Source organism: Eschrichtius robustus, chromosome 7 (genome assembly GCF_028021215.1).
Source record: "Eschrichtius robustus isolate mEscRob2 chromosome 7, mEscRob2.pri, whole genome shotgun sequence".
Lineage (NCBI taxonomy): Eukaryota > Metazoa > Chordata > Mammalia > Artiodactyla > Eschrichtiidae > Eschrichtius > Eschrichtius robustus.
Window position 1 is genome coordinate 122147000 of NC_090830.1, and position 13037 is coordinate 122160036.

The window sequence follows — 13037 nt, forward strand, 5'->3', positions numbered from 1 at the left end:
ACCAAATGCTAACCAGACTTTTTAATTTGGTTGTTTTTATTTTTATTCAAAAGCAGTTTCCATATACACAATGAGCCACTTTGCCCTAAGCATAAGTAAGATGGTTCAGATGTTGCAAAAAAGCAGACAGAGACCACTAAAGACCTTAACATATCAATCCAGAATTGCGAAATTCACATCTAGAGCAACTGGTGGGGGGGGGGGGCTTAAGTGAAAATATTTCCCAAAGCCTATTATGTTATCCACATCCAGGAAGCTGCTTAAGCCAGAACTTTCTAAAACCAAAGCAATGTCTACTATCTTTGACTGCTTGCCTGCTGAGATTTTTTTTTTTTCTGTTTCTGGCAAATAAATATCTGACCATAGAACAAGCCAGCTTGATGCGTTCTGAGACAGATCTTTCCTAATATTCTAATCTCTCAGGCCCCAGACGTGAGTCCTCAACAGAGGAGGAAAGACTGTCTAAAATGTAATTGATATATTAAGAGCTCTCTATTATCTGCCTTCAATTATCCATCTGAGGCTTCAGTTTAAGAAAGGAGGCTGTTTCCTCAAGCTGCATTCCTTGACATTTTCGCAAGTTTACAAGATTGATGGAGACCGAGTAATGCATGAAATAGTCCTGTATACAGCTGTTCATTTTTAGTCACCTGACATCCCCTCAGTACCATTTCTCTGGCATAATCCTAAGGATTCCTGTCCAATTTTTTGCTTTGGAGAGATCTGTTTTCCAGGCCTAGGAGAAGTAACCACTGGATGACAGATCTCTTGAAAGTGCCTACCCAGCCCTGGGAGGGAATGAGGAAAGGCTGGTGGAAAAGGAAGAGAACGGGAAGTGGGAGGGGGGTTCTTGGCGTAGACTCTTTGGAGGATGAAATGATTTCCTGGACTAAAAGGAGCCTCACATTCCGCTCATCCACTCAACCACCCATTTCATTCATTTGTTCAAGGGGCTTTGGAGGGATGCTCTGCTCTCCCCGGGTGAACGTCGCTTACACACTGCCACAGCCTGGGTTTGTAGCCATAGTATTTACAAGCTGGGGAAGGTTTCCTCTTGCTTTGTTTGGGAGAACAAAGGACTATAAGACAAATCTGCTAAAGCAGCAGAGGAAGAAAATCCAGTTCCACCTGGCTTCTCTTTGAATGGGTTCCCACTCCTTTTGGGGCAGGTGGGGCAGTCAGAGCCCCTAACCACTGACTTGGAAGGGAAAACCTTGGGGTCATTTGATCCAGCTCTCAGAGCTGGATTCTACCAGGAACTAGAAGGGTGCCTTCCAGGGAGTTAACTCTTTTGTTCACAAGTTTAGGATGCAAGACCTTCCAGGTGCTAAGAGGACATATTATATGAACTTGAAAACAATGATGATGGTGATGATGCTGATGATGATAAATAGCTCCCATGTCTTGAGCTATTACTATGTGGCAGACACTATGCTATGTGCTTTATATATATGATCTCATTGCATCCTCACAACGTCTGAGGTAGATACAATTATTATCCGCATTTCATAGATAAGGAAACTGAGGGTCAGAAAAGTTAAGAATCTTGTTCGAAGTCATACGACTAGTAGGTGATAGAGCTGGGCCAGTGTCTGTTTATCCTCTTTCTCTGTTCCTTTAAAATTAAATTAAAGGGACTATAAAATTAAATATGTTCCTTTCTACTTAAAGCATCCTACATGGCTCCTACTCAATGTTCTTCTGTGTCAGATTATCTGGGAGTTTTTTTGCATGGTGTAGATGGTCCTTCTGGTCTGATTAGACTTTCTTGGTCCTGGAGGTTCTCTAGTTTCAGTTACTCACTGGCAAAGGGAGACACAAAGGAAATGTGAGCTTGAGGATTCTCTGGCCAGCATCTTGAGGCCACCCAAGGACCAGCTAGTTCTCAGTCCTGAAGACCCAAAAACTCAAGATGCCAGTAGGGTAAGCACAGGGAGTGAATGACATGGACAAAAGAACAGACAAGGACAAAAGAGGAAACACCAAGTTAGCCCATGAGAACTAAGGAGAAAGCAGAGCTTGTCCTTAGTACCAACAAGACATCTTTTCAGATTCTTCAGTGGTGACTGAGTTTTGTTTTCAAAGCTAAGTCTGGTGAACCAGACTGGGAACAGAGGTGAGAAATGCCTATATATATATATATACACACACACACACACATATATATATATATATATATATATATATATATATATATATATATATATAAAAAAACCCACACACAAAAAAACAAAACCCAACATAACTGATAGGTTTTTAAGCAGTTGTGGAACATGGCACAACTTTAGAATAAATGTCTTACTTTCTTTGAAAAGACACAGTGTCCACCTAGTTGTTTCTACCTCGTAGTCTCTGTTAACAAATCAAATGTAAGATTTCTGTGTTCCATCCTATTTGATGTGGAATGCTGTGTTTGCATCTTAAGTATCTGGAACTGAGCACATACCCACTAAATTTGTGTGGTTTAAATGAAGAGCACAGCATTCACTTCCAGCAGGGATCAAGCCTGGGAGATAGCAGAACAGCCCAGGAGGGCGTAGGAGTACCGGAGGGCAGGTGGCAATGGCCAGGCCACTGATTAGGCAGGTAGAGAAGGACTAAGTGGATGGTCTCCGTTGGAAAGTCCAACAGGGTAGAAAGAAGTGGCATGTAGGGACCGTAAGTCTAGAGAATGAAGCCAAATTGTGAGCTGGAGATGAAAACAGAGAGAGCCAGGGACAGTGCTTGGTTATCAAAGAAGGACACAGGCATGACTGTGGGAAGAATCTAAGCTTTAGAGTTAGACAAACTGAGGTTGAGTCCTGCCTCTGCTACTTACTGGCTTGAGCTTCCATTTAGCTATTCCTATCTACAAAGTAGAAGCAGTGAAGCCAACCTAGGCTGATTATTGCTATGTAACAAAGTATCTCAACAATTTAGTGGTTTAAACAAACAGCCATTGTATTACAGCTTGACGTTCTAGGCAGGGCTTGGCTGGGCAATTCTTCTGTTCCATGTGGCATCGATGGAGGTCACTTGGTGGTATCCAGCTGGCTCGTAGGCTGCTGTGTAGGGTCCCGATGGCATCACTCATATGTCTGGAGCCTTAGCAAGGATCACTGGTAGGCTGGGTTCAGCTGAAACTGTCAACCAGAGCACCTACCCTGGGACTTCCAGCATGGTGGTCTTAGGGTAGCTGAACTTCTTACGTGGCTCCAGTGAACAAGGAGAAAGCTGCACAGCTTTTTGTGACCAAGTCTTTGTACTCTATTGGTTAAAGTACTCTCAACTCCGCCCAGATCCAAAAGGGAGACACATAGATCCCACCACTTTTTTTAAATTGAATCATTTTATTTAAGAGAAAAATCAGATTGTTATTATTTATGCATACACCTTCATAAATTATTGTTAAGCTCCATGACTGTGAAACTTTATGGATTAGATATAAGCAAACAGACGAGTTATGAAAGAACAACCCCACCTCTTGATGGGAAAAGCATTAAAGAATTTGCAGCCATGTTTTAAAACTGATACAGTGCCTCATGGGAAAGATTAGATGGAAAGCATTTAGCAGAACGTCTGGCACATGGTACCTGCTTATAACGTTAGCATCCCTTCCTCAGCTTCTACTCACAGGTAGAAGAAAAATCTAGGTATATGATGGGGGATTTCACAGCAAGAGGCCCTTTATCAATTAAGATGTTTTAGTCACAAGCAATCGAAAATGTACATTAAGTGCCTTAAACACTAAGATAATTTATTATCTTATATGAGAAACTGGACTGGCGTTAGAATGATTCCAGGGTTGGTAATTTAGTTGCTCAATGATGCCTTCAAGGAAGCATATTATTTCCATCTTTTCGCTTTGTCATCCTCAGCCTGTTAATGCAGAGTCCCAAGATGGCTGTGAAAATGAGAACATCCACTAAGCAATCCATGTAACTGTTAGGGTTAGGCTCTTTATTCCTTTCCATGAGCGAGGAAAACTTTCTGAGAGACTCCCCAGCAGATTTCCCTCACATCTCATTGGTTCGAGTCCAAACCATTCCTTTGGCAAGAAGGATGAGACCACCATGACTGGCTTGAATCAATCAAGCTTCAAAGCCCTATGGCTGGGGAGGAGTCCAACCTTCCTGAAAGGCTGTGCCCACCTGAGTAAGGTGAACAAAATCAGGATGCTCTTAGCCAGGAAGATGGAGAGAATGGCATTATGTGGGTGGCCAAAAGTGCCTTCCACAGTCCACCCCATGGTTTATTCATCGTACCCTTTGCTCTGTACATAGCCTCACCTCGCTGGTCACGGCTCACTGCTTGACTATGTTCTTGGTGGGCATTGGAGATCATTCTCTTGGTGATCAGGTGATAGGGAACAAAGAAGGAAGGGAGGAGGATGCAAAGATAAGAGCAGAAATCTAAATCCATTGGGTCATCGAGTTATTGGGTCAACACCAAGCCACTAGAATGGAGGGATTGAAAAAGCAAAGGGATGAGATTTTAGTGTGACCTTCACTTTTAGCCATCTTTTAACTATTCTGGATTAGGGTAGGACTGGAATTAGTATGTTGAGCCCATAAGTGGGAGAAATCATCTCCACCTCCACAGAAAAGAAATATTGAAGAACAGTAAACCTGACTTTTCTGGTGATATTTTTTTCCTTGGACATGGACCCAAAATCTATGGACAGCAGCTATTGGTAGTCTCTCAGGAGCCTCTGAACTTAAGTGGTAGGAATCATTTCACTGGCCCCTTCACCTGGCTCCCCATAGCTCCTAGAATAAGGATCAAAATCCCTATCAAGCTTCATGGCCCTTGTATGATCTAGCCAGCGCCCTTGAGTGCGGTTGTACGGTTGTGCCCTGGACGAGCACACGTGGCTGAGATGGGGGCGAGGGCTACAATCCAACCCTCACTCCAATCACCAAGCCAGGTGCCCCCAGGTCTTTGTTTGCCTTGCGGGGGTGTCTTTTCTAGTGTCGCTGGGCTGGGCTGGATCTAGCCTTTGCCCCCTTTTCCATTTTCAGTTCATACTATAGTGTTTGCATATTGCCGGCACTCTTTTCTTCTCATAGTTCCCCATCCCCACTGTTACCTACAGCTGCAGAACAAACCACCCCAATACTTAGTGGTTTAAAATGATGACAATATTTATTTTGCTCACAATTATGCAATTTGGGCAGGGCCGGGTGGGGACAGTTCATCTGTGCTGCACTCGGTTTCAGCTGCAGCAGCTCAAAGGCCAGGGCTGGAACCACCCAAAGGTTTGTTCACTCATGTGTCTGGAGGGTGATGCCCTTTGCCGGCGGAGGCTTCAGCTGGAAGTTTTCACGTGGCTGCGTGGCTGCCTCACAGCATGGAGGCTAGGTCCCAAGAGGACCAGGTGGAAAATCTAGTCTTGGAAGTCATATGGCATCACCTCTGCTGTAGTCAGAAGTCCACTGAGATTCAAAAGGAGGACACCGTAGACCCCACCTCGCGATGGATGAGTGTCAGGGACACACTGTAAGAAGAGCTGTGTGGTATCCCATAGGGATGCAGGCATCATTGGAAAATACCACCTGACACACACACCTGCTTCCCTTCAGCCCACAGGGCCTTTGCACATTCTGTTCCTTCTACCTGCAACATTCCTTACCTTCTTCCCCTGATTAAGGCCTGCTCATCCCTCCTATCTCAGCTGAGTCAGCATTTCTTCAGGGAAGCCTTCCGGAGCTCCCTTAGTTTATGATTTCTGATTCTTATCACAGTTATATTTTACATATGTATGTATAAATGTATGCATATAATTACATATGTGTGTACATTTATACGTATATATATAGACATACATATATGTGTTTGTACAGACACACACACATACACACACATACGCCAGTGTCTGTCTCTCATTTAGATGGTAAGCCTCACATAAAGAGGAACTGAAGAGTTCATTTGCTTTTGCTCATTGCTCTATCTTCAGTGCCTAGTATAGGGACGGGGATACAGTAGGTGCTCACATATTTATTGAATGAAAAAAAAAAAAAATGCACGAAGACCAAGCCTGGATCTTGGAGTCCCTTGTGCTGGGCTATGATTTTCTGATGGCTTTGTTACCCCTGGTGCATTAACCCAGGAGAGAGGAGAGATTCAGAAAAAGATGCGTCTGAGCATGATACAGCTTAGCTCATCTTTGGGGGCCAAATCGGTGTTAATCTCCGTAGAATGAGTCCCTCCCGCCTCACTCCCACAGACCTGCTTACAAATGCTAATGAGTTCATTTCATTTGTCTCTACTGAGCAGTCCAGGTAGTTCCAATCTTCCACAGGGAATTATGGAAGACTTGGAATACTGGGCAATATACAGGACTAATGAATAGTTTCCAGCTGGGAGCCAGCCCCACCTCCAGTTCCTTTGTCGGGCAGAGACAGGAGAGTCTTCCAACCTGTTCTGACTTTGCACCAGAATTAACAAAACATGCTCTGCTAGGGTGCACGTAGATTCTTCACCAGGCAAAGACGTTCAGGTTCAGGAAGCTTAAGCCCTAATTATGGAGGTGGGGGAAATGGGACAGAGTCTGCCGTGGAGATGGGAAGGGTTTCCAGGAAAGACATGGAGAAAAAAAAAAACCTTAATAACTGATTTTGTTGTGATATTAAAACTCTATGACACATTTGCCCACAGCATGCAGAAGATTTACAAATCTCTCTGCAAGAAGCAACAGAGACACAACCAACACGCCCAGAGACGTGGTGCAGACTGGAAACCAGGTTCCTCCTACACCTACTCCAGGGGGAAACCTGGGAGCCCAGGCCTCCCAAGCACTATGTCAGGTTCTCATCCATGCTTGGACCCCAGGCTCTAGGGCCCTAAAAGCAGCATAGGCCTTGTCCTAACCATCCCAGGCAAAATCTGTGCACCTGGAAGGGAGGGAGGTCCAAAAAATATGAACAAATACCTGAGGTGCTGAGCAGCAGTTCTTAACCTCCTTTTGCATGATAATCCTCTCTGGCCATTGGGTGACACCTTCTTAGAGTCCATATTTTTTTAGTGTATTAAATAAAAGATATCGGATTGACTGCAGACTTCTACTACTGACCAAGAGTGTAATAGGGATCAGATTTACCCTCCTGCCTGAAATGACCAGATAGTTAGACAAAGTATATGAAACAATAGTTTTCCAAACATTGACTATCAGGCCACAAAAGGCAGTGACCCTTGAGAAATAGGAAACAAACTAGGTGAGGGCTGCAATCTTGCCCTGCTTACTGCCTGGAGAGTTTCCAAACTGTGTGCAAAGACATAGCTGGTGGTCTCCCTGGGTTGAGGAGAAGAAGCTGGGAGAAAGGGAGACCAAAATGGCTGGGATGTGCAAAGCAGAATACCAAAGAAGAGAGAGCTGCTCAAAGAGGGAACTCTAGAAGCCTAGAGCAGTCTCCCTTGAGCCTTTAGCTGAGTACGTATCAGCATGTGTGTGTGAGGAAACTGCGTAAGACCAGGAAAAGAACCACCTGAAAGGATCAGAGGGAACAATTCTTTGAGTTCACGCAAGATCAGGAATAGTTCTTCGTCTCATTAACCAGACTAGAAAACCTCATAATCCACATGGCATCAGGTAGGGTACTCAGAATAGTTTTGTCTCAGTGGCTGGGAGAATTTAGCTCTAAACTAAATGCTGCTCTGGTCTCACCCAACAAGGCTTAAAAACAAGCTGGAAAAAAATCAAACTGATTTCAACTAACTTAACCATGTCCCAGAACAAAGCTCAAGAATATTTAGAATATTTGTAAGCATAGAAAAGAATTCAAAAATATCCAGAATCTAGGGAATGCCCTGGCGGTCCAGTGGTTAGGACTCCAAGCTTTTACTGCCAAGGGCCCGGGTTCAATCCCTGGTCAGGGAACTAGGATCCTGCAAGCCTTGAGGGTCCCCCACCCCCCGAAAAAAATCCAGCATCCAAAAATTCACAGTGTCTAGCATGTGATAAAAAGTTACCAGGCATGCAAAGAAGCAGGAAAATACAACTCATAATGAGCATGAAGATCAATTAATCAAAGCTGATTCAGATATGATACCAATGATAAAATTAGTAGACAGGGACATTAAAACAAGAAAATGTTATATTTAAGAAGCTATAGGAAAGATTGAACATGTTAAGTAGGGATATCAAAGATAGATATTTTTAAAGACACTATTAGAAATTCTGGAGATGAGAACTATAATGTCTAAGATGAAAAATACAGTGGATGGGATGAATAGGAGATTACACACTGCAGAAGAATGATTAGTGGACTTTGGAAACTATCCAAAATAAAACACAAAGAGAAAAAATATCTTAAAAAAAAGATATACAAAGCATCATTGAGCTATGGGACAACCTCAAACAGCCAAAAAATATGTAATTGGGATTCCCAAAGGATAAAATATTTGAAGAAATATGATCAAAAACTTTTCAAATTTGATTAAAAAATACAAACCCAAAGATCCAAGAAGTGCAACAAATCCCAAGCACAAGAAACATGAACAAAATTATACCACCAAGTCATAACTTAGTAAAATTTATTAAAATCAGTGATAAAAAGAAAAAATTTTAAGCAGCCAAAGATAAAAGATACACTATGCACATAAAAACAAAGATAAGGATAACAGTAGAATTCTTGTCGGAAACAATACAAGCAGAAGACAGTGGACCAAAATCTTTAAAGTACTGAAACTAAAAAAGAAAGCAGAACAAATCAACCCCCACAACTGGTAACTTAGAATTCTGTACTCAGCAAAAATGTATTTCAGAAACAAAAGGGAAATCAAGACTTTTTTTTAGACATACAAAAGTTGGAAGAATTCGTCACCAGCATACTACAAGAAATGTTAAAGGAAGCCCTTTAGGAACAAGGAAATTTTTTCTATTCAATGAGGGATATGCAGACAAAAACCATGGTGAGATATCATCTCATATCTAGAATGTTTGAAATGAAAAAGACTAACCATACCAAGTGCTGATGAAGATGTGGAGCAACTGGAACTCTCCTGCACCACTGGTGGGAATGTCAGTGCTACAACCACTTTGGAAAAAGTTTGGCAGTTTCTTAAGCGGTTAAACACACAGCTACTGTTCGACCTAGCCATTCTACTCTCAGGTAATTTACCCAAGAGAAATGAAAGCTTATGTTCACACAGAGACTTATACACTAATGTTCAGCACAGCTTTATTTGTAATAGCCAGGAACTGGAAACACAAATGTCCATCAACAGGTGAATGGATAAACAATTGATGTTTATCCACAGAATATAATACCACTCAGGAAAAAACAAAAAACAAAAAAAAAGCAAGGACAAACTATTGATACACTAAGCAATATAGACAAATCTCAAAATAGTTATGCTGAATAAAATAAGGCAGATTTTTAAAAAAATGGGCAGAAGAACTAAATAGACATTTTTCCAAAGAAGACATAGAGATGGCCAACAGGCCCATGAAAAGATGCTCAATATCGCTAATTATGAGAGAAATGCAAATCGAAACTACAATGAGGCATCATCTCACACTAGTCAGAATGGCCATCATTAAAAAGTCTACAAATAAATGCTGGAGAGGGTGTGGAGAAAAAGGAACCGTCCTACATTGTTGGTGGGAATGTAAATTGGTGCAGTCACTATGGAGAACAGTATGGAGGTTCCTTAGACTAAAAATAGATTTACCATATGATTCTGAAATCCCACTCCTGGGCATATATCCAGAGAAAACTCTAATCGAAAAGATACATGTACTCCAATGTTCACAGCAGCACTACTTACAATAGCCAAGACATGGAAGCAACCAAAGTATCCATCGACAGATGAATAGATAAAGAAGATGTGGTATATATACACAATGGAATATTACTCAGCCATAAATAAAAAATGAAATAATGCGATTTGCAGCAACCTGAATAGACCTAGAGATTATCATATTAGGTGAAGTAATTCAGACAGAGAAAGACAAATATCATATGATATCACTTATATGTGGAATCTAAAATAATGACGTAAATGAACTTATTTACAAAACAGAGTCACAGACATAGAAAACAAACTCATGGTTACCAAAGGGGATAGCAGGGGGGCGGGGGCAAATTAGGAGTTTGGGGTTAACATGTGCACACTACTATGTGTAAAATAGATAAACAAAGAGGACCTACCGTATAATACAGGGAACTATATTCAATATCTTATAATAACCTATAAAGGAAAAAAATTTGAAAAAGAATATATATATGTATAACTGAATCACTTTACTGTACACCTGAAGCTAACACAACATTGTAAATTAACTATACTTCAATTTTTTAAATGGTTTAAAAAAAGGCAGATTTTTTTAAAGTACATACTGTATGATTGTATTTATAAAAAGTTCTAGAAAATGCAAACGAGTCTATGGTGATAGAAATCAGTTCAGTGATTTCCTGGGATTGAGGTATGAGGATGTGCAGGAGGGAGGAATTACAAATAGGCAAGAAGAAAGTTTTGAGGGTGCTTTATAAACTCACCAGCTTGGGACTTCCCTGGTGGTCCAGTGGGTAGGACTCTGTGCTCCTAATGCAGGGGGCCTGGGTTCGATCCCTGGTCCGGGACCTAGATTCTACACGCACGCCGGAACTAAGAAGCCCGCACGCCACATGCCGCAACAAAGATCCTGCGTGCCGCAACCAAGTCCCGGTGCAGCCAAAATAATAAATAAATAAATAAATATCTTTTAAAAAAAAAGTTCACCGTCTTGATTCTGGTGATGATTTCACAAGTGTAAGTATGTAAAGCTTACCAATTATACACTTTAAATACATGTAGTTTATCACATGTCAATTATACCTCAATAAAGATGATAAAATGAAAATTAGTTTAAAAATACACGTAGGATTACAAAAGAGCCCAATTATTTTGAAATGCAGCTATCAAAATATTTTTTAAAAACAAATCTGTGATATAATTACCTATGTGCTTTTTTACTAAGGCAAATCTAATGACTATTATAATTTATAATTAATGATGACTATAAATGCTATTTTGAGGTATCCATAACCATTATAACATGACATGAAACTGTGATTTCTAGCAGCGTCAAAGTCCCAGTTGCCAACACCAAGTAACAAAGCCAAGAAATAGAGAAAGTGAGTCTTACATCATCAGAGCCTGATGATCTGAAGTTTTATTTCTATGCCTTGTCATTGTCTAGTTTGGGTTTGGGGATATATTTTTTTTAAGATTAAGTCTTCTCCAACCTCACAACTCTTTTTTTTTTTTTTAATATTTATTTATTTGGTTGCACCAGGTCTTAGCTGCAGCAGGCGGGCTCTTTAGTTGAGGCATGCATGTGGGATCTAGTTCCCTGACCAGGGGTCGAACCCGGGCCCCCTGCATTGGGAGCAAAGAATCTTAACCACTCTGCCACCAGGGAAGTCCCTGGTTCGGGGATTAAGGTTAGTCTCATAAAGTAGGTTAGGCGGTTCCTTTTCTCTATTCTGAAAGTCTGTTTACCTAATATGGGTAATACATTTGGGCCTAGTAGTTATCTGGAGAATTATAGATTTTTGGTTTTTTTAATTATATTTTATTGTAAACTACGTCCACTACGCAAGGAATATATGCTGGTTGTAACACATGAAATAATTATGAATGTTTAAATAGGGAATTCCCTGGCAGTCCAGGGGTTAGGACTTGGAGCTTTCACTGCCATGGCCCAGGTTCAATCTCTGGTCGGGGAACTAAGATCCAGAAAGCTGAGAGGCTGTGGCCAAAAAAAACAACGTTTAAATATAAAGTTAAAAATTTTATTTATTTATTTATTTATTGGCTGAATCGGGTCTTAGTTGCGGCATGCAGGATCTTTTGTTGCAGAGTGCGGGCTCTTTGTTGAGGTGTGCGGACTTCCCTCTAGTTGTGGCACGGAGGCTCAGCTGCCCTGAGGCACGTGGGATCTTAGTTCCCCCACCAGGGATCAAACTGGTGTCCTCTGCATTGCAAGATGGATTCTTAACCCCTGGAACACACGGGAAGTCCCCTAAAGCTAGTAATTTTTTAAAAAGTGTCACAGTAACTGCTAATACTACTACAGTTTGTTGCCCACATTTAAAAGAAAAGAAAATGCTAAATTTCAGTGAGAGTTCAGTAAAAATAAAAATATAATGTTTTTTCTCAGAATTCATAACCCTCTAAATTATGTCTGTATCAGGCTGCCCTAGAAAGCCTTTGGGATCAACCTGGGGTAAGAGGCTCAGTCCGATGTGCAAAGCTATTTCTCAAAAACAGCACTCACCTGTTTTCCCTTCCTTTGCTCAGTGGGATTGACTGTTATTATAACAATAACAACAACAACAATAACAGCAGTAGTAGTATGCTTCCTCAGGAGGATGAATGGGCTATGTGCACTCCACCTGCTTGACTTACTCTCCAAAACAGATCTCAAGCCTTTGGTTCCCTCCTAAGAGCCCTCCCTATGTCCCAGAGGAAGCATTTCCTTAATAAGGCCACCTGCAGCTGCTTCCGGGGGGGAAAGCAAGCTTGAGTCCACAGGGCAGGCCCTTTATCTTGTGGAAATTCAGTAGAGCGGAGTTAAACAGAACCTGGAGTTGCTAGGGGCCCCTGGGCTCAGGTACCAGGTGTATAACAGTCTGCTTTAGTTCCAGCACCTTCTATGAGCTGTGATCACAGGAGTCGGCCCTCCTGAGTCCTTTGTCTCTGAAGGAATCAGGTCTTTCCTGTTGGTTTCCCAGCGGAATCTGCTGGCTTTGGAGCGTAGGACACAGTTAACTCAGCCTTCTCCCAACACTGCCCTCAGGAGTCCTAATTCCTTTTAAATGCCTGTATTTGGCCTGCAAAAGGGATCGAACCTGTTCCTGGTCAGTCTGTCCTGGAGGCCTGCCTGCCACCTCTCTGTGGTCTTCAGCCAGGCTGCTTTGTTTGCTCCAGGAAACTCCTTTGGCCTTGTACCCCTCAGCTTCTCTCCTCACAAAGTCCAGTAAAGGTTCCTTTCTTCCCCTAGCCTGGTCATCATAGAAGCTTACCTCTCTGCCCCACCGTCAAGTCAAAAACAAATAGCAGTGTTGTCAGAA